General features: G+C 39.3%; 1 pseudogene; it reads left to right on the top strand.

The window, feature by feature from the left end:
* Positions 1 to 23,543, top strand: part of LOC126474700 (uncharacterized) — a 29,375-nt pseudogene extending 5,832 nt beyond the window's left edge.
* Positions 23,544 to 23,901: the final 358 nt, after the last annotated feature.

Below are 23,901 nucleotides of genomic sequence, written 5' to 3'. Positions count from 1 at the left end.
AAGCAGCAGGTGGTTTTGAGTGAGTAAAAGCAGGGTTATAAATGTTTTCTCTAGAACATATTGTGCTTTTCAGATATTTGTATTAAAACACTTGGTTTTCTTTTCTGTGGAAAGTTATCCATTCCACATTTTGTTACATAATGTTTTATAAATTATGGAGTGCAAACAACAGTCGTCCTTTCTTTTTTTTTGCAGGTTTTATTTGGCAAATCCAGATTTTGGCCAGTACCTAGCGATTTTCAATGTACTATTTTCTAGTCTCAGTGCATGTCAGTTCCCTGTTGTTTGGGCATAAGTCACAGGTCTTTGAATACTAGTAGTGTTCAAAGAACTGTGACTGACACCTAAACAACAGGGAACTGACATGCATTGAGACTAGAAAATAGTACATTGATAATGGCTAGGCGCTAAACGAAATCTGGATTTGCCAAATAACACCGAAAAAAGAGAAAAAAAGAAAGATGACTGATTGCTGCGCTCTATAATTTATAAATCAGATCACAGTCACTGAGTGCACCCACGTTCCTAATGGCAAGTAACCTGACATAATGTTTTGATTACTTTTAGGTATAAAATGGAAATGTAATTCTACAGAAAAAAATGAAACTCTATCCTTGTCTGAAATAAATTGATGTATGTTAAAATGTGTTTACTTTTTCAAAAACAGCAAATGAAACTGTATCCGTCAAAATGATGGGTTGGTCCTTCTAGATTGATCAAAATCCCCAGTCCACCTAGTGCTAACCCATAACCTTGGACCTGAGGTATATCCTACCCCAGCCTCGCACACATACTCCACTAAAATTGCTTTATCCATCACCCAATAGAGCAGTACATCCCATTACCTTTCTATAAGTTCATTGTTAACTGTTGTGAGTGATATCTATATTCTTGCAAGAGAGAAATGACAAATTATATTGCTATGATTATGGTCTAGGGTAGAATGTAAAACATATTCTGGGTTGGATCCCTATTTTAGAATTGTGCTTTTTTCTTTTAAATGACTGTGGTTGATGCTGATTGGTGATCCAAAATTGGGTGACTGTGTATAGGATACTATAGGTGCAAAAGGAATTGAATTTAGTGACAATGCTCGTAACTGAGATCCAGGTTTGGTACGTGATTTTGCTTGTAATACAGAAAGTGAAGGTGATAACAGTGATGGTGCAGATGAGGGTCCACCAAAGAAAATGCTTTTTTTGTGAATGTAGAACATAATGCAGCAATTGAAAATAATGAATGTACACTGTATTACTATGGAAATAAGGATCATAAATGGTGTAAAAGTGAGTCAGAGACAAACATCTGAACAAGGAGACACAATATCATTATAGTACACATTTGCAAGGGACAGCTGGTGCAGGGTAAAGGCTTTCTTCATATAGCACAAAGAAAGGTGCTTGGAAGTAATTTTCACAAATGAAATACTAGCACAGATAGTGGTGCATACCAACAGTAAGTTGTAACACGTGAAAGGCAGAATAAAGCAGCCAAACCAGACTGAACATTGAGAACTAAACCTTGAAGAATTGAAAGTATATATATGACTTTTATTCTTTTCACCTATGTTTAAATTCAGCGATCATAGTTTAGAGACAATATTTGGAACAGGTGACACAGGTTGGGAGATATTAAAGTGTACATTGTCCTCAAACTGTATAAGTGTAATTTTAGCTTGCCTTTGTTTTGATGATGCCAGTATTAGGGCTACAAGGAAACCATTTCCATGCCCCTAAAAGGAATAAATCTGTAATTTTGGTTTCCTCTATGCATCATGCAGCTCAAATATCAGAATACACAAAAAGTCTTTTTTTTTTCATTTTGATAGTAGTACCAAGGGCAGAGTGTACAGCATATTCCACTAACTGCAGTACTCACAGATGGCCTCTTGCAGTTTTCTACTTCCTATTGATTTCTCTCATGAATTCATCAATAATTTATTTAGCCATTACTTCACATAAGAAGAAAGCTTGACCGGACTTCATTAAGTTGCTAGCAAAGCAGTTAACAGATTCACATCTTACTAGAAGGATGTCCAGTAACCATGTTCCATGGCAGATTTGAGTAAGTATATATGGTATGCTGAATAAAAGTCTTTCAGTGATACATCAGGAAGATTATGTAAAATATGTAAGATGTTCCAAGTGTCCTCATAGCAATGACAAGAAAAAAAATCAGAATTGTCCTACACATTCATGGAGACCATAGATATTATGTTTGTTAAAACTGCCTGAATTTGGTCTAAAAAATCTGGAACATTTTGTAACAATGGTGTTGTTATTTTGGTCAAATATTATTCTGTTTGTTCCTATTTTGCATCCAACAACCCTCCCCCCCCCCCCCACACACACACATACACACACGACTGCCTTGATAACTTCAGTTCAGACACACAACATGGTCTGAGACTCTTGCAGGAATACGGGACTCGTTGCAAGCAAATAGGTAAATGGACAGTGGGTGTGCCTAGCATGTGACAAGGTGAGAATGTGGGTTGGAAGGGAAGTGTGTCTGGATGGTGAAGGAGTTAAGGCAACTGCTCCCATTAAATTGGAGATCTGGATTAGAGTCCTGCTCTGGCACAAATTTTCAACTTCCACCATCAAATAATTTTGATGTCTGACTGTGACTGGTGTCAGTCTTTCCCCTTGATATAGGATAATTGTATTGAATAATTTGTCAAATTTACAATATGCTATCAGTACAGTTTATATTCGCTTAAAAAAATTGACTAACATGTAATCTCAGTGTTCAGTATTGTCATAATTTACTTTTTACATTTATTACATTGTTAAATATTGTATACACATTACACAAAGAACTGTCTTTTGTGACTGGATAGAAAATACTCCACATCCCAGGGTATTTGACAAAATAAATATGTTACATGTTAGGAATAACACTCACCTTGAAGATAAAAATTCAAGAAAACCTGGTAAATGTTTAAAATTTAATACATCTGGACATTACGTAAAAGAGTCCAGAAACCCAGTGTCACAGGCTTGATATAAATCAAGAGGGGATGCCCTGATAGCAAAATTCTTTCTTAAACAGCAAGCATCCATGTAGATGAAAATATATGTTTTTTTTTTTTTTTTTTTTTTTTTTTTTCTAGTGACATTGATCATAAGTGTAATCAAAGTGAATGGTATATGATTACAATCCATTTGAGAGTGAAGTCCCAATCTACATTGGTGATGGCAGAGTTATTTCATAACAAGGAAAAGGTTAAAAGAACATTGAAGTCTTTGATAGAGGGAAACAGGGTGAGAAACAGGTGTCAAATGTCGTATATGTGCCAGGGATTCAGCTCAGTTTACTCTCACTTGAAGCAGCTGTTGACAAGCAAATAACATTTAAATCTGATGGGACAAAATGCAAGCTCTTCAAGAGAGAAAATGGTTTTGCAGTGAGAATTCATGAGGAAAAGTTGATAATGTGAAGTTAAAGATTTTGTTAGTTGAATATGACATTACTCAGGCAAATATGGCTGCTAACGTAGAGCTTGAAACATGGCACAAAAAACTTGCACACTGAAACTTCCCTCATGAAAAGATTTCGACAGAGAGACACATTCAGTTTACAGAAGATAATAAAAGGTTATGTGAGCCCACTCAAGAAGAACCTGAAGTCATTGAGGGTGGAAATCCTATTCAAAAAGGAATCCTGAATCAAGCAGGAGAGGAGGAAATTAAATCACTTGAAGAAAAATTAAATTCTGAAATCAACTGTACTAAATAGAATGTCAATATAGGTGGCATAGAATCCATGGTTGAAATAGGAAGAAGCCTATGAGACCAGGTGAAAATCAGTGAAGCATAATAGATATGCAAACATTAATATAAACTCTGCATGTGTGACACAGTGTTATGAACCTCTGTCTCTATCAAGATGTAATGTACTGTGACAACTCTGAAAATTGGGAACAGACTACGCAAAAAGAAATGCATCCATTCAATCTTAATTAAACTTGGATGCTAACTGAAGCTCCAAAAACTCAGGATACACTGAGAGTTATTGAGTATTCAACGTGAAGAGGAAAACAGATGTAACTGTAACATTTAAAGCCTGATTTATTGTTAGAGGATTTTGAGAGAGGCTTTGCATGAAACTTTCAGTCCACCAGTAAGATCTGACTCCGTGAGAATAATCTCATCTGTCACACAATTCAAAACCATGGACATGAGAGAGTTTGATGTTAAAATTGCATTTTTAGTACAGTAATGTCATTGGAAATGCAGTAATGTCATTGGCTACCCCCATGAACCATGGACCTTGCCGTTGGTGGGGAGGCTTGCGTGCCTCAGCGATACAGATGGCCGTACCATAGGTGCAACCACAACGGAGGGGTATCTGTTGAGAGGCCAGACAAACGTGTGGTTCCTGAAGAGGGGCAGCAGCCTTTTCAGTAGTTGCAAGGGCAACAGTCTGGATGATTGACTGATCTGGCCCTGTAACACTAACCAAAATGGCCTTGCTGCTGTGGTACTGCGAACGGCTGAAAGCAAGGGGAAACTACAGCCGTAATTTTTCCCGAGGGCATGCAGCTTTACTGGATGGTTAATGATGATGGCGTCCTCTTGGGTAAAATATTCCGGAGATAAAATAGTCCCCCATTCGGATCTCCGGGTGGGGACTACTCAAGAGGATGCCGTTATCAGGAGAAAGAAAACTGGCATTCTACGGATCGGAGCGTGTAATGTCAGATCCCTTAATCGGGCAGGTAGGTTAGAAAATTTAAAAAGGGAAATGGATAGGTTGAAGTTAGATATAGTGGGAATTAGTGAAGTTCGGTGGCAGGAGGAACAAGACTTTTGGTCAGGTGAATACAGGGTTATAAATACAAAATCAAATAGGGGTAATGCAGGAGTAGGTTTAATAATGAATAAAAAAATAGGAGTGCAGGTAAGCTACTACAAACAGCATAGTGAACGCATTATTGTGGCCAAGATAGACATAAAGCCCACGCCTACTACAGTAGTACAGGTTTATATGCCCACTAGCTCTGCAGATGATGAAGAAATTGATGAAATGTATGATGAGATAAAAGAAATTATTCAGGTAGTGAAGGGAGACGAAAATTTACTAGTCATGGGTGACTGGAATTAGAGAGTAGGAAAAGGGAGAGAAGGAAACATAGTGGGTGAATATGGATTGGGGGAGAGAAATGAAAGAGGAAGCCGTCTTGTAGAATTTTGCACAGAGCATAACTTAATCATAGCTAACACTTGGTTCAAGAATTATAAAAAAAGGTTGTATACATGGAAGAATCCTGGAGATACTAGAAGGTATCAGATAGATTATATAATGGTAAGACAGAGATTTAGGAACCAGGTTTTAAATTGTCAGACATTTCCAGGGGCAGGTGTGGACTCTGCCCACAATCTATTGGTTATGAACTGCAGATTAAAACTGAAGAAACTGCAAAAAGGTGGGAATCTAAGGAGATGGGACCTGGATAAACTGACTAAACCAGAGGTTGTACAGAGTTTCAGGGAGAGGGTAAGGGAACAATTGACAAGAATGGGGGAAAGAAATACAGTAGGAGAAGAATGGGTAGCTCTGAGGGATGAAGTAGTGAAGGCAGCAGAGGATCAAGTAGGTAAAAAGACGAAGGCTAGTAGAAATCCTTGGGTAACAGAAGAAATATTGAATTTAATTGATGAAAGGAGAAAATATAAAAACGAAGTAAATGAAGCAGGCAAAAGGGAATACAAACGTCTCAAAAATGAGATCGACAGGAAGTGCAAAATGGCTAAGCAGGGATGGCTAGAGGACAAATGTAAGGATGTAGAAGCTTATCTCACTAGTGGTAAGATAGATACTGCCAACAGTAAAATCAAAGAGACCTTTGGAGAAAAGAGAGCTACTTGTATGAATATCAAGAGCTCAGATGGAAACCCAGTTCTAAGCAAAGAAGGGAAAGCAGAAAGGTGGAAGGAGTATATAGAGGGTCTATACAAGGGCGATGTACTTGAGGACAATATTATGGAAATGGAAGAGGATGTAGATGAAGATGAAAAAGGGAGATACAATACTGCGTGAAGAGTTTGACAGAGCATTGAAAGACCTGAGTCGAAACAAGGCCCCAGGAGTAGACAACATTCCATTGGAACTACTGACGGCCTTAGGAGAGCCAGTCCTGACAAAACTCTACCATCTGGTGAGCAAGATGTATGAGACAGGCGAAATACCCTCAGACTTTAAGAAGAATATAATAATTCCAATCCCAAAGAAAGCAGGTGTTGACAGATGTGAAAATTACCGAACTATCAGTTTAATAAGTCACAGCTGCAAAATACTTATGTGAATTCTTTACAGACGAATGGAAAAACTGGTAGAAGCCGGCCTCGGCGAAGATCAGTTTGGATTCTGCAGAAATGTTGGAACATGTGAGGCAATACTGACCCTACGACTTATCTTAGAAAATAGATTAAGGAAAGGCAAACCTACGTTTCTAGCATTTGTGGACTTAGAGAAAGCTTTTGACAATGTTGACTGGAATACTCTCTTTCAAATTCTAAAGGTAGCAGGGGTAAAATACAGGGAGCGAGAGGCTATTTACAATTTGTACAGAAACCAGATGGAAGTTATAAGAGTCGAGGGGCATGAAAGGGAAGCAGCGGTTGGGAAGGGGGTGAGACAGGGTTATAGCCTGTCCCCGATGTTATTCAATCTGTATATAGAGCAAGCAGTAAAGGGAAAAAAAGAAAAATTCGGAGTAGGTATTAAAATCCATGGAGAAGAAATAAAAACATTGAGGTTCGCCGATGACATTGTAATTCTGTCAGAGACTGAAAAGGACTTGGAAGAGCAGTTGAATGGAATGGACAGTGTCTTGAAAGGAGGATATAAGGTGAACCTCAACAAAAGCAAAACGAGGATAATGGAATGTAGTCGAAGTAGAGAGGATATAAAATGTAGACTGGCAATGGCAAGGAAAGCGTTTCGGAAGAAGAGAAATTTGTTAACATTGAGTATAGATTTAAGTGTCAGGAAGTCGTTTCTGAAAGTATTTGTATGGAGTGTAGCCATGTATGGAAGTGAAACATGGACGATAAATAGTTTGGACAAGAAGAGAATAGAAGCTTTCAAAATGTGGTGCTACAGAAGAATGCTGAAGATTAGATGGGTAGATCACATAACTAATGAGGAGGTATTGAATGGAATTGGGGAGAAGAGGAGTTTGCGGCACAACTTGACAAGAAGAAGGGACCGGTTGGTAGGACATGTTCTGAGGCATCAGGGGATCACAAATTTAGCATTGGAGGGCAGCGTGGAGGGTAAAAATCGTAGAGGGAGACCAAGAGATGAATACACTAAGCAGATTCAGAAGGATGTAGGTTGCAGTAAGTACTGGGAGATGAAGAAGCTTGCACAGGATAGAGCAGCATGGAGAGCTGCATCAAACCAGTCTCAGGTCTGAAGACAACAACAACAACAATATCAATGGATAGATAAAAAAATCTACTCACCAAGAGGTGGAAAGAGACCACACACATAAAAGGTATTACATATGCAAATTTTGGAACCTGTGGTTCCTTCTTCTGGTCGATGGGTTGTAGAGAAACAAGGAGGGGTGAAGGAAAGGGACTGGTGAGTTGCAGAAAAATTACCCAGAAATCCAGGTCAGGGGAGACTTCTGGACAGGACAAGAAGGAAAGACTGGTTGCTGGGTACTGCACCGGGTGAGATTTGAAAACCTGAGAGCTTAAAGGTGAAGACAGGGTAATATGCAACACACAGATTACTTCTAAAACATTGTGAATGAGTAAATGAGAGCATAAAGCTAAGTGCATTGTTTGCATTAGAGGTGGGAAGAGGACAGCAAACAATAGAAAGATGTAGAAAACTAAAACAGAGTGAAGAAAGGAATAGTTACTGTAAAGAAATGCTGAGACCAAATAAATTAACATAAACTAAGGTCAGGTTGGTGGAAAAAGTCAAGGAAATGTTTTAGTGCCAGTTGCCACCTGCAGAGTTCAAAGAAACTGGTGTCTGGGGGAAGAATGCATAGTGAAACAGCATCAGTGTCACAACTGTCATGTTGCAGCGCATGCTCTGCAACAAGATATTTTGTGTTGCCAGCATACACTCTCTTCCAACACCTATTCATCCTAGCTGATAAATTGGCTGTAGTCGTGTTGATGTAAAAGGCTGAACAGTTTTACATAACAGCTGGTCTATGACGTGTCATTCTACAGGTGGCTCTCCCTTTGACAGTATATGTTTGGCCATTTACAGGGCTGGTATAGGTGGAATAGGAGGGTGCATAAGGCAAGTCTTGCAGTGGGGTGGTGACAGGGGTAGGTGCCATAGGATAGGGAGATGGGTGCAGGAGGAGCATAGGGTCTGCAAGAATATTGTGGAGATTGGGAGGGTGACAAAAAGCTATTCTAGGTGCGGGCAAAATTTCAGACAGAGTGGACCTCGTTTCAGGGAATGGTTTTAGGAAGTCATGGCCTTGTCAAAGTAGCTGATTAATACATTCAAGACCAGGATAATACTGAATGACAAGTGGTGTACTCCATGTTGTTTTTTTGGAGAGAACAGCAGTAACAGGACTGGATGTGATGGCCCATGGAAATATGCTTTTGAACTAGGCTGGTGGGTAATTACTCCAGCAAAGGCTGAGGTGAAATGGTGGTGTATTGGTGAAACTGACACCAAACCTGAGAGCTTTGAGGATGGTATCAAAAAGGTATGCAAATTGAAGAAAAGTATACATGGACTCACACAAGCATCTTGACCACAGGTGACCTGCGGACCGGATCCAGCTTGCGATTTGTTTCAATCTGGCCCACAGATGAAATTCATGTGGGAGAGAGCGAGGTCCTTATCCAATTGTATTCTGCCCATGATGCAGTTTCAGATATGTTTGGCTCAGATCATGTTTGCATTTTATGACACAGACAAGTGAAAGTCACTCCATGCACACACAGTGCCATTTTTACACTGCTAGATTTGAAGAAGAATGACCTGCCTGTGGCCAAAATTCACAAAGTTACTTCTAACTGCTCGTCAACTAGGGTTGCCTATCTCATTCTGTATTTTGTTTATCTATTTTTACTTGTCTCAACATTAAAAAATAATTGTGTCTCCTGTGGATGAATTAGAACACTGAAATCATTGAAACTGAATGTAATTTATAATGCATTATCTGCAGTCAGTTGCTTTACAGGTGTCTATTTTTCCACGATGACCTATCAAGATGCCAGGCATCCTGTTGTTTCTGTACTAACAGATTTGCAGAATTTGGCAATGGACATTTTTAAGACAGTTATTGTAAAAAACTGCAAGTACAGAAACAAAGTTCATGATGCATAAATAAATGTAAACAGCTGAAATGGGGTGAACATAAATGAATATACTCTCAAAAACGTGTTTTGAGGCTAATTTGTTGACATAGAGTGTCGCCAAAGGGGTGCCATTTGTGTTGGTGCATTTGTCCATCACAGACACTACTTGCCTATGAGCCCCGGTAGCTGAGTGGTCAGCGTGACAGACTGTCAATACTAAGGGCCCGGGTTCGATTCCCGGCTGGGTCGGAAATTTTCTCCGCTCAGGGACTGGGTGTTGTGTTGTCCTAATCATCATCATTTCATCCCCATCGACGCGCAGGTCGCCGAAGTGGCGTCAAATCGAAAGACCTGCACCAGGCGAACGGTCTACCCGACGGGAGGCCCTAGCCACACGACATTTCCATTTTTTTTTATGAGCCCTACTGTTGAGCCACACGATTAGGTGGCCCATGAACTTCAGTAAGTATGTGAATCCAGACCTCAGGTCACCAAAGTTTGCCTATGCCTCATCTAGACTACAGAATCAACAATTCATCAGTGGGCTAAACAAGTTTGGCTTGACAGCAACAGATCCAAGTCCCTATGTTTTTGTAAATGACAAGGGTGTACCATCCTAGCTATTCACGCTGATGATGGCCTAATTATATTGCAGTGTAGAGAAGTCATCAATCTGTTGCTGAATGATTTGCAGCAAAAATTTGGTGTAACTCAGTTTGTAGATAGAGTAGTTTCAAGAAGGCTCAATTTCCTAAATCAAGGGGCATATGCAGGGGCTACAGTGGATTGGTACAACAAGGAGAATGCCATGCCAGTACCTGCTGACCACAGTCAAGTGTACTATGAGCAGGGACTCTGTTCTAGTATTATCAATGCTTCATACCATCAAACTGTTGGAAGCTTGCTCTTTCTATCAGTGGAAACCAGACCTGATGTCACTTTTACACTGGACAGCATAGTCAGCACAAAAAAAGAGAGAGAGAGAACCAAAAAAGACTCATTGGAATGCTGTGAAGAGAAGTACTTAAAAGGAACAGTCTTATAGCTCATATTATCCAAGGAGTTGGGATACTTATTTGTCTGTTTTTAGTGAACTCAGACCATGGAGGAAATGTTCTTCTTGAAAATAAACAACTCTTTTTAACTCATTGCAGCCACCATCACCTGGAACTCTCAGAGGCAGAAGGTGGCACACTTGTCAACAACAGAAGCAGAATATCTAGCTTCCTGTCAAGCTGCAAAAGAAATCATATGGATCCAGTCAATTTTGCTAAATATTATGAGGCTAAAAGAAATAACTAGCACCTTGTACATGAACTATAAAAATGCCATCCAGTTAATCAAGAACCCTAAGTGTCAAAAGTGAACAAAACATATGAATGTGAAGTATCATTTTATACAAAAAGAAATTCAGCTTGAGCATTTTCGACCTCGAACATGTCCGTTCAGCAAAAGCAGATATTCTCACCAAGCCACTCATTAAAAGCAACTTTTATAAAATAAGACAGCTAATTTCTGTTGTCAACCATGAAGATCATAGAGATTAAAGACAGTCAATGCATTACATATTTATTAATTGAAGTGGGAGTGCTGTAGTAATCAGTTAAAATGTTTTGTTTTATTTGTTTCTTTGATAGTCATAAACAGTGTTGTACTTTCACATATGTATTTGCTGTACTTTCCAATCGTTTGTACCATCAGAGACTTATACAGTGAGCTTACTGATAAAAAGTTTGGCTTCTTCTTGTGATGTATGGCTGTGTGTGTTATATATTGTATTTTTTTGTACCCATTTAGTGTCATTATCCTACAGTGAGAATCGGTGGTGTTTTACTGTGACTTCTTTATCAAAATGTAATTTGAAGAAGCACATACAGTACATGTATAAGTGGAAAACTCAGCTCAGACCTAAATGTGCAGCACAAACTCACCTAAATGAAAGACAAAAATATTGTGAAAATGATGTACTATGCATTGATCCATTGAATGTTAAGTTGTGGCATAGTTTTGTGGGGAGGCTCCTCCAAAACAGATATCAATAGAGTATTCAAATTACAAAAAAAAGAGCAATAAGAATGACAGCCAACTTAAATGGAGCGAATCATGTAAGCCAGCATTTAAAGCTCTTACAATACTAACACTATGCAACATATACAAGGGACATTCATAAATAATGCATAGGTTGGGATTACTGTGGATTGTTTAATACAAAAATAATGAAAATTACATCAGTTGTAGTTGGGAGCTTGAGGAAGAAGTATATGTTTTTGTTTTATCGCTGTGTACTCTTAACATAAAATTGGTGAGAGGTAGAAATGGACTATTGAAACCACAGATCAGGCATCAAGACCAAACCTTTACACTGCAAAAACCCGACAGATATCCTTAGCGCATAAAGTGAAGTTTGTGGTGAATTTACAATGGACCATAGCAAAGTTTCACGTTGGGTTAATCATTTTCATGGTAGTTGTATGAATGCAGACAATAATCCAAGTTCTGGAAGGCCAAAAAAATCATCAGATGAACAAACCTTAAGACTAGCGGCAAATGCTCCTGAAGAAGATTGCAGTGTGACCTGTGAGGAACTATCTGTGGGAATTCCCCCAACATCAGAATCCCATAGACTGACAAATCATTTGAAGAAGATAAAAATTTCTGCAAGATGGGTCCTACACAGTTTGACTGCTAAAGAGAAGCAGAACCGTCTGGACATCACAACCTTGTCGCTTACAGAATATTGTCTCAATTGTGTGACTGGAGTCATGCTTTCCTGTCAGAGAGTATGGAAAGTCATTGAGTAAAACAGAAGTGATTTCTGGTGTTCCCCAAGGTAGTGTTATAGCCCTCTGCTGTTCCTTATCTATATAAATGATTTAGGAGGCAATATGAGCAGCCGTCTCAGGTTGTTTGCAGATGATGCTGTCATTTATCATGTAGTAAAGTCATTAGAGGATTAAACCAAATTGCAAAATGATTTAGAAAAGATACTTCTGTGATGTGAATATTGGCAATTAATTGACCCTAAATAATGAAAAGTGTGAAGTCATCCACATGAATGCTAAACGTAATCCATTAAACTTCAGTTACATGATAAATCATTGAAATCTAAAGGCCATGAATTCTACTAAATACCTAGGAATTACAATTAAGAACAACTTAAACTGGAAAGAACACATAGAAAATGTTGTGGTGAAGGCAAACCAAAGACTGCATTGTACTGGCAGAACACGTAGATGATGCAACAGATCTGCTAAAGAGGCTGCCTGCACTATGCTTGTCCATTCTCTTTTAGAGTACTGCTGTGAGGTGTGGGATCCTTACCAGATAGGATTAATGAAGAACATCAACAAAGTTCAAGGAAGAGCAGCACATTTTGCATTATCGAGAAATAGGGGAGAGAGAATCACTGTCATGATAGACATTTTGGGATGGACATAATTAAAACACAGGTATTTTTTGTTGTGGCAGAATCTTCTCATGAAGTTTCTATCATCAGTTTTCTCCTCCAAATGTGAAAATATTTTGTTGGTGCCAACCTACATAGGGAGAAATGACCGTCACAATAAAATAAGGAAAATCAGACCTTGCATGGAAAGATATACGTGTTCGTTGTTGCTGTGCGCTGTTCAAAGTTGGAATAATAGAGAATTATTGTGAAGGTGGTTTGATGAACCCTCTGCTAGGGAGTTAAGTGTGATTTGCTGAGTATCCATGTAGATGTAGATGAAAGTCATTATATGTAGGTCCAAATGCCCTAAAAACCTCCCTTTAATCTTGACGGAGATAAGCAATAAAAATATTTTCAAAAAGTATCTGAAAACTTTTTTGACAGAAAACAGTTTTATGTTAACTACAGTTTAAGACAAGCAGCAATGCAATCACTGTGAAAAAAGAAAGAGATGTAACTTACATGTACAAGTACATACAGCATAAATCATCTTGTTGTTCTTGAATCTTTGTTCCACATCTACACGGTGTTGGGTGCTAGAGTTGGCATTGTTAGTTTAAGGAGTGGCCGGACAACCTTCTTTTTTGTGTATTTGTAATTTTAATTTTGAATAGAACAAGTTCAACAGCTACCTTTGCGGCTATGAAGTAAAAAGTGCACTGTTTTGCTTTCCGTGTTTGCTGTTTGTAGCTTATGTAACAGTGAAAAAAGATGGTTTTTAGAAATATAAACGGAATAAAAGAAAAAACTGTAAAGTAATTGGAGCCAAAGAATCACATTGATAATGTAGTTTCAGGGACTGTAAGTATTAATGAGGAACTTAGTGAGGTATACAAACTTTCATTCACTGAGCATAATATAAAGTTAAAAAACAATCACAAAAATTTCGCTCAGAATAATAGCCTGCATTTTCTTCTGTGGAAACTTTGAAACTTTGTTATGCAGACACGATGAAAAGATGATTCAGTAAACCATGGTGATTCAGGCTTCAGGTACCACTTAGAAACCATCCAGTCTTCAAATGTGTTTCTAAGATTATTCAGATTGAGGTACTTGACTCCCAGCTACATATATACCATAAGGACATAAGGATGGAAATTATAAAAGCTGTCACAGCTGATGACACAACAGGTGTTTTGGAATACATTCAAATGGTCCTTGATTCTATGATATGCGTTAAATGAAGAAATATTTCAGCATTTTTAGAATTCTTTGTTCCCAAAAATCAAACTGTGTATAGCATATTAAAGCAAATTTTAGAATAATTGGACATAATCCTTCAATTAAATGGACTGAAACTAATGGTTTAGACACTTGATGGTGCAAATGTCATGAAAGGCATAAGACCAGGACTTCAAGCAAAAATAAAAGTTATTTATAGTAGTGCATATTTCATTTGGTTTATGCACATCAACTTACACTGAGGTGACAAAGTCATGGGATAACGATATGCTCATACAGATGGTGATAGTATCATGTACACAAGGTATAAAAGGGCAGTGCATTTGAGGAGCTGTTGTTTGTACTCAGGCAATTCATGTGTAATGTTTTCCAATGTGATTATCACGCATGATGGGAATTAACATACTTTGCATGTGAAATGGTAGTTGGAGCTAGACACATGAGACATTATATTTCACAAATCATGAGGGAATTCAATATTCTGAGATCCACAGTGTTAAAGACTGTGCCAAGAAAACCACATTTCAGGCATTGCCTCTCATCACGGACAACACAGTGGCCAAAGGCCTTCACTTGATGAGTGAAATTAGTGGCCTTCGTGTACAGGTATCAATGCTAACAGATAAGCAACACTGTGTGAAATAAACACAGACATATGACAAATGTATCCTTTAGGACAGAGTGGCAAAATCTGGCATTAATGAGCTATGGTAGTAGACAACTGATGCAAGTGCCTTTGCTAACAGAACATTGCCTGCAGCACCTCTCCTGGATTTGTAACCATATCGGTTGGACCCTAGATGACTGGGCTGGTCAGATGAGTCCCAATTTCAGTTAGTGACACAGACCCCATGAAGCCATGAACCCAAGTTGTCAACAAGGCACCATGCAAGCTGGTGATGCCTCCATAATGGTGTAAGCTGTTTTTATATGGAATGGAGTGTGTCCTCTGATCCAACTGAAATGCTCAGTGACTGGAAATGGTTACGCTGAGCTAGTTAAATATCATTTGCAACCATTCATGGACTTCATGTTATGGGTGACAATGCGACCTCTCACCGGACCACAGTGGGTTTGAAGAATATTATGGACAATTCGAGAAAATTATTTGGCCACACAGATTGCTGACATGAATCCCATCAAACATTTATGGGGCATAACAACAGGTCAGTTCAGGCACAAAATCCTGCATCGGCAACACTTTCGCAATTATGGATGGCTAATGAGGCAGCATGGGTCAGTATTTCTGCAGGGGACTTCCAGTGACTTGTTGAGTCCATGACAAGTCAAGTTGCTGCACTACATTGGGCAAAAGAAGGGCCAACATGATATTAGGAGGTATTCTATGACTTTTGTCACCTCAGTGTAATTTAATAATGAGAAACACAGCAAGTATTAAACAAAATGCAGCAATATTTTTCTCTCAAATTCTAGCTATTCCAACATTTTTCTAAAGATCACTGCAACATGTGTCCATTCTCGAGTAGCATGTAGGTGTCTGCAGAAAATTTTTCAAGAGAAGGCAGGATTCCAAACTGCCATTTTTGATCAAACTAATTCAGTGAGTTTGAAAATGCATCCTGTTCTAATCTCACAATAAGTAGACAAAAGTTATTGTATCTCAAAAGATTATAGTATGGCACTGTAAGCAGTCAGAATGTGAAATGTTTCCTTTTTTGACATCAGTATGCTGATTTTCAATTTAATTATAACCACCCGGTATATCTTTTTGTGTTATTAGTATGAATCTGGATGCCACCTTTTTTTATTTAACAATATGAAATTGCATGCTACTATGATTATATCCAAGGCATCTGATGAGTAAGAAATAAATATTCGCCAAAAAACTTATTGGGTTTAAACTGAAATTAGAAACCTGAAAATGGGGAAAAAAGTCAGAATTGCTGGACAGCAACAAAATTAATATCCCATGAAGTGACAAAGAGGATAAACTTTAAAAAAGGCGTATTTAATTTTGATCCCATCTATATCTACTTTGAGCAGTCTAGGGTTGCACCAAGGTAACCCTCGTCCCTCGAGTTTCTCACATTACTGTGCAGTTGCCAACTGGATGCAGAATTCATAGCTCTGTGACTGCATGAGGCACTGTGTAGCACTTATGGACTTTGAGAAGATCCTAATCCTGTAGAGTCCATTTTTTGACCTTGAAATTCCACATTTTCTTCCCTCTCTTCCAGCACAGAAAACAGTATTTGATTTTATCGAATGATGTGTTTGTGTTTGTAGATTAAATATAAACGTATACACAGTGTAGCATACCTATGCTCTTACCATTGTACTACAATACATACCTCTGACATTTAAAACAGAATATAGAATCAACAAGCCAACTTCACTTTTCTTTGTTCACAGTCAAATGGTAAACTACTGTCACGATTCCACTGTGCAGAAAGGACACCCTTATGAGAGTCTGGAATGGATGACTTACACATATGTGGGTGCCATGTTTATGATGTGTTGGAAACTGGCAGTTGAATCCTTTCCCAACCATGATAAGAGCTGGATGAAGAAATGATATAAAAAGATTGAAATAGTAATTTTGGCACTGTTCTGTAAAGGTTTAGATCCATCTTGACTGCAGAAAAGTTCCAGTACTGCAGCTGCACCAAAGAATCGGCATAATTTCCCATGAACAGAGTGACAACTAAGAAAACTCAAGATTTGTTGTTGTTGTTGTTGTTGTTGTTGTCTTCAGTCCAGAGACTGGTTTGATGCAGCTCTCCATGCTACTTTATCCTGTGCAAGCCTCTTCATCTCTGAGTAACTACAGCAACCTATGCCCTTCTGAATCTACATAGTGTATTCATCTCTTGGTCTCCCTCTACGATTTTTACTCTCCATGCTTCCTCCAATACTAAATTGGTTATCCCTTGATGCCTCAGAACATGTCCTATCAACCGATTCCTTCTTCTACTCAAGCTGTGGCACAAATTACTCTTCTCCCGCATTCTTCTGTAGCAGCATGTCTCAAAAGCTTCTATTCTCTTCTTGTCTAAACTATCTATCATCCATGTTTCACTTCCATATATAGCTACAATCCATACAGATACTTTCAGAAAGGACTTCCTGACACGTAAATCTATACTTGATGTTAGCAAATTTCTCTTCTTTAGAAACCCTTTCCTTACCATAGCCAGTCTACATTTTATATCCTCTCTACTTCAACCATTACCAGTTATTTTGATTCCCAGATAGCAAGACTCATCTATTACTTCAAGTGTCTCATTTCCTAATCTAATTCCCTCATTGTCACCTGATTTAATTTGACTTCATTCCATTATCCTCATTTTGCTTTTGTTGGTGTTCATCTCATATCCTCCTTTTAAGACACAGCCCATTCTGTTTGACTGCTCTTCTAGGTCCTTTGCTGTCTCTGACAGAATTACAATGTCATCAGCAAACCTCAAAGTTTTTATTTCTTCTCCAAATTTTTCTTTTGATTCCTTTACTGCTTGCTCAATATACGGACTGAATAACACTGGAGATCACTGCTTCCCTTTTTTCCCCTCAACTCTTATAAGTGCCATTTGGTTTCTGTACAAATTGTAAATAGCCTTTTGCTCCCTGTATTTTCCCCTGTCACCTTCAGAATTTGAAAGTGAGTATTCCAGTCGACACTACCAAATGCTTTCTCTAAGTCGACAAATGCTAGAAACATAGGTTTGCTTTTCCTTATCCTATCTTCTAAGATAAGTTGTAGGGTCAGTATTGCCTCACGTGTACCAACATTTCTACAGAATCCAAACTGATCTTTCCCGAGCTCTGCTTCTACCAGTTTTTCCATTTGTCTGTAAAGAATTTTTGTCAGTATTTTGCAACCATGACTTATTAAACTGATAGTTCTGTAATTTTCACACCTGTAAGCACCTGCTTTCTTTGGGGTTGGAATTATCATATTTTTCTTAAAGTCTGAGGGTATATTGCCTCTCTCATACATCTTGCTCACCAAATGGAATGTTGTCTACTGACAGGGCCTTGTTTCGACAGGTCTTTCAGTGTTCTATCAAATTCTTCATGCAGTATATCATCTTCCATTTCATCTTCATCTATGTCTTCTTCCATTTCCATAATACTGCCCTCAAATACATCACCCTTGTATAGACCCTTTATATACTCCGTCCACCTTTCAGCTTTCCCTTCTTTGCTTAGGACTGGTTTTCCATCTGAGCTCTTGGTATTCATACAGGTGGTTGTCTTTTCTCCAAAGGTCTCTTTAATTTTCCTGTAGGCAGTATCTATCTTACCCCTAGTGATTAATGCTTCTACATCATTACATTTGTCCTCTAGTCCTCTAACCATCCCTCCTTACCCATTTTGCACTTCCTGTTGATCTCATTTTTTAGACGTTTGTATTCCTTTTCACCTGCTTCATTTACTGCATTTTTATATTTTCTCCTTTCATTATTTAAATTCAGTATCTCTTCCGTTACCCAAGGATTCCTACTAGCCCAAGTCTTTCTACCTACCTGATCCTCTGCCTCCTTCACTATTTCACATCTCAAAGCTACCCATTCTTCATCTATTGTATTTCTTTCCCCTGCTCTTGTCAATCATTTCCTAATGCTCTCTCTGAAACTCTCAACAACCTTTGGTTATTTCAGTTTACCCAGGTCCCATCTTCTTAAATTCCTACCTTTTTGCAGTTTCTTCAGTTTTAATCTGCAGTTCATAACCAATAAATTGTGATCAGAGACCACATCTGCTCCTGGAAAGGTCTTACAATTTAAAATCTGGTTCCAAAATCTCTGCCTTACCATTATATTATCTATCTGAAACCTTCCAGTGTCTCCAGGCCTCTTCCACATATAAAACCTTCTTTCATGATTCTTAAACCAAGTGTTAGCTATGATTAAGTTTTGTTCTGTGCAAAATTCTACTTGGCAGCTTCCTCCTTCATACTTTACCCCCAGTCCATAGTCACCTACTACTTTTCCTTCTCTTCCTTTTCCTACCATCAAATTCCAGTCCCACATGACTATTAAATTTTTGGCTCCCTTAACCATCTGAATAATTTCTTTTATCGCATCATACATTTCTTCAATCTCTTCATCATCTGTGGTACTAGGTGGCATAGAAACTTGTACTACTGTGGTAGGTGTGGGCTTCCTGTCTGTCTTGGCTACAATAATGCATACATTTCGCTGTTCGTAGTAGCTTATCTGCATTCCTATTTTTTTATTCATTATTTCATCTACTCCTGCATTACCCATATTTGATTTTGTATTTATAACGCTGTATTCACTTGACCAGAAGTCTTGTTCCTCCTGCCACCGAAATTCACTAATTTCCACTATATCTAACTTTAACTTACCCAAATGTGTTGGTGATGTTCAGTACTAAAGAAAGACCACCTGAAAAACTATCCACAGTGCTAGTCAACACCTAAGAAGTGGGGTCCCTCTCCCTATCCCTCACAAACACCAACCACAACAGCACCTTCAACAAACCCCCCTCATAGCCAACAAACCTTGCCTAGCCACCCTACTCAGTCTCCCAATCCCAGCACATACCCCACACAGACCAAATCTCAACTATAACCATGGTCAAATGCCACATACCACCAGTCCCAATTCAGTTCCAAAACTCTCATCCAGATCCCTCTCTCCTCCAGAGACATCAGTTCTATCAAAAGGTTTAACCTTTAGCCCCACACCTAAATTCAACCGCACTGCCCTGGTTAAAGATCTCCTCTCATTCACCCGGAACCTCAACTGGAAATATCACTTCACCACCCAAAGACAGCCCCCAAATACTAGACCCAGTGTTGAAACCTGTCTAAAACAGTTCTGACCGCCTTCTCAAAGGGATCCTCCTCTCCTCCCCCAAAACCATCCCTTGCAGACATTTCAGGAATTCCTCATATCCAGTGTTGCCTCCCAGTCCTTCTTGAAGAACATCCCAACAATCCCCAACATCACCCCAGCTGAATCCCGTGCCATTAAGGAGCTGAAAACAGACCCCTCTATTGTCATCCTCCCAGCGGATAAAGGCTCCACAACTGTGGTACTTGACCGCGTGGAGTATGTGGCAGAAGGACTGCGTCAACTCTCCGACACCTCAGCCTACAAAGCTGTTACCCAGGATCTCATTCCCTCCATCCAGACTGAGCTGCAGAAAATCCTAAAAATCCAAGGTCCCTCACAAGGCCTCACAATGGCTTCCATAGACCTACTCACTCCACCTGAGCCATGTACCCCTACCTTCTACCTATTACCCAAAATCCACAAAGAGAATCATCCTGGCTGTCCCATTGTGGCAGGCTTCAAAGCCCCAACAGAATGTATCTCAGCTCTGGTAGACCAACACCTCCAACCTATCACCCGCAGACTCCCATCCTACATCAAAAACACAAACCACTTCCTAGAACCCCTCAAATCCATTCCCACTCCCCTCCCACCTGAAACCTTTCTTGTCACTATAGGTGCTACATCCCTTTACACAAACATCCTTCATACCCATGGTCTCTCTGCCCTTGAACACTACCTCTCCCAATGCCCACCCGAAGATCTTCCAAAAACCTTGTTCCTTATCATACTCACCAACTTCATCCTCACCCATAATTACTTCACTTTTGAATTCCAGACCTACAAGCAAATCAGGGGAACAGCCATGGCAACCAGGATGGCTCCATCCTATGCCAACCTCTTCATGGGCCGCATGGAAGAGGCTTTCCTGAAACCCAACAGCTGCTTCCCCTGGCCTGGTATAGGTCTATAGATGATATCTTTGTGATCTGGACTCATGGTGAAGAAACACTCCTTAATTTCCTCCATAACCTCAATTCCTTTTCAAATCTGAATTTCACCTGGTCCTTCTCCAAACCCCAAGCCACCTTCCTGGATGTTGACCTTCATCTTGTTGAAGCTCACATCCACACCTATGTTCACATCAAACCCGCAAACAAACAACAGTACCTTCACTTTGATAGCTACCATCCATTCCACATCAAACGCTCCCTTCCCTACAGCCTAGGTATTCGTGGCAAACGTATCTGCCCCAGTGACAAATCCCTCAACAATTACACCAATAACCTGACCAGTGCTTTCCTCTCCCGCAACTATCCTGCAGACCTTGTCCACAAACAGATCTCCCGAGCAATACATTCCTCCCTGTCCAACAACAATGTTCCTACCCCCAGACCACACAGAAGCATCCCCCTTGTCACCCAATATTATCCTGGCCTCAAATACATCAACAAATTACTCCACCAGGGATAAGACTTTCTCAAGTCAAGCCCTGAAATGAGATCATCCCTGGACAATATTCTCTCCACGCCACCCAGAGTTGCCTTTCGTCATCCCCCTAACCTCCGTAACATCCTTGTCAAACCCTACAATATTCCCAGACCACCTTCTCTACCCAGTGGTTCCTACCCTTGTAACCGACCCTGCTGCAAAACCTGCCCCATGCATCCTCCCACAACCACCTACTCCAGCCTCACTACTGGTAAAACATACACAATTCAAGGCAGGGCCACATGTGAAACAACACGTCATTTATGAGCTGACATGCCTGCACTGTACAGCCTTTTACATTGGTATAATGACAATTAAACTGGCTGACCGCCTAGGAGATGTCCAATACTCAGTAGCAGAGCATGCCCTCCAGCATAATTCTAGGGACCTAGGAACCTGCTACACTGTACATGCCATTTTGCTTCTCCCACCCAATACCAGTCCTTCAGAACTGCAGAGATGGGAACTTGCACTCCAACACATCCTTTCATCCCGCCATGACCCTGGACTGAACCTACGTTAACCAACCTCACTCCCATTTACTCTTCAGTCTTCTCCCCTTTCCCTTTCCTCTTTAGCCATTCACACATCTTTTCATCCTAGATAGTTGTGTTTATCTTTATACTATATACCTCTTTACTTCTGTATGCATCCTCTTTGGTTGGAAGCTGGCACAGTACTTACAGTAAAATATCTTTGGCTTCCCTCTGACACTCATGCCTCCATCTTTGCTACTCTCCCTGTTTACCTTTCCCCTGTTGCTTCATAACCTGGGTTGTCAGTAACTGAATCCACTTTTCCTTCTTCCCCTTTTTTCCCCTCTCTCCACCCTGATGAAGGAACCAAGTTCCGAAAGCTAGGATAAAAAATTTTGTGTTCTGTTTTGTGTATGTATCGGCTGTACTGAGCTGAGGTAAGTACTGGCCAGCCCCTCTATCTCTTTGTAAATATTTTACCCAAGAGGATGTCATCATCATTTAATCACACAGTAAAGCTGCATGCTCTCGGGAAAAATTGTGGCTGTAGTTTCCCCTTGCTTTCAGCTGTTTGCAGTATCAGCACAGCAAGACTGTTTTGGTTGATGTTACAAGGCCAGATCAGTCAATCATCCAGACTATTACCCCTGCAACTACTGAAAAGGCTGCTGCCCCTCTTCAGGAACCACATATTTGTCTGGCCTCTCAATATACACCCCTCCATTGTGTTTGGACCTACAGTATGGCTATCTGTATCGCTGAGGCACACAAGCGTCCCCACCAACTGCAAGGTCCATGGTTGATGAGGAACTGAATATATAGTGAGAGACTGCTAAAGCTGCAATATTTCCCTTCATAGTCAGCAATGTTAAATCTGCCATTTAGTGGAGTCACAGTCAATGAATGCTAGAAATCTGAGAGAATTCAGTAATGAATGAAACATCTGTACCCTGATTACAGGAGGGAGCAAGTGGTCCCCCTCTCCCCTTTTGTGGATTCCAATGTGGACATCAGTATTCCACATCCATTCCTTACAAGGTGAAACTTCAACATTTGGACCATAAACAGAGTTCATGATTATTTGTAACCTCTAAAAACCACGTTACTGAAATTCACTCAACATCAAGTACACATCAAACCATCTCAGAAGCAACAGGAATTTTAAAATACCTTAATGTTGATAGTTTCAGTTTCAATTAGAGGTTTTTCATCAGATTACATCTAATGTTCAGATACGTTATAACAAAATGCAGTCTCAAGAAATTAATTTTTTGAAGTTGATGAATATATAACAAATTTCAAAACTGCTATTTTAATACCAAAAAATTCAAAGTACAGAGAGAATTCTTCAAAGACTATCAGGGCAGAAGTTAAGGAAGTGAGTGACTGTATGTGAGTTTGATAATCTTCCACCAGAGACTTAGAGGCTGCTAAATTGTTCAACAAAAATGCATCATTTGCTTTAAAGAATGAACATCCTCTGAGAACTGAAGCATATTCCTTGATTGACAAAGAAAAGCTTGAAACTGAACTAAATGTATTCTATTATAAGTCTGATATTCATAAGTGTTGCAAATTCATTGAGCTGCTAAAACTTATCTTGAAAAGTACTCTTACAAAGAGGATGTTTTAGTAAAATAATGAACTGATAAAAATCCTCTTGACAGTTCCCATGACTACATTACAGGCAGAACGCTGCTTTTCAACATCGAAAAGAAAGTAAAAATTTTTAAGAAGTGCTGAGAATTCACAAAAATGAAATGCGTTTGTGCTATTTTCAATTGAGAAAAATTTCCTCATTTGTTATCTCAAGATCAAGGACAAAATTGTTGATCTTTTTGTGCAATTCAAAACAAGAAGAACAGATTTCATTTTTAAATGAATAGATCAAGTTTGAACTGTAACAATTTAGTAAGTAAAATGTTTGATTTTGTTCTTTTGGGATTTTATCAAGTTTCTGGATAAATATCCTTTTTATATATGTCCATTTACACAATTTTCTAGAGCACTGCCCCATTTTTTTTAGCTACGAGCCACCACTGCATGCAAGGGAGCAAATTTCTTCACTTCTTTTACTATGAGGCCAAGCTTGTTGCTTTATCTGCCAGTCCTCCATATGTTTTATCTTTTTTTGCTTTACTCTCAACTCATATTCTGCTCTCAGTAGACTTCATACCATTCAACAAGTTCTACAATTCTTCCTCGCATTCACAGAAAATGGCAATACCACCAGCGTATCA

This window comes from Schistocerca serialis, chromosome 4 (assembly GCF_023864345.2).
Source record: "Schistocerca serialis cubense isolate TAMUIC-IGC-003099 chromosome 4, iqSchSeri2.2, whole genome shotgun sequence".
Taxonomy (NCBI): domain Eukaryota; kingdom Metazoa; phylum Arthropoda; class Insecta; order Orthoptera; family Acrididae; genus Schistocerca; species Schistocerca serialis.
The sequence above is the reverse complement of the archived record's forward strand: the minus strand, read 5'-3'. Positions and strand labels throughout refer to the sequence as shown.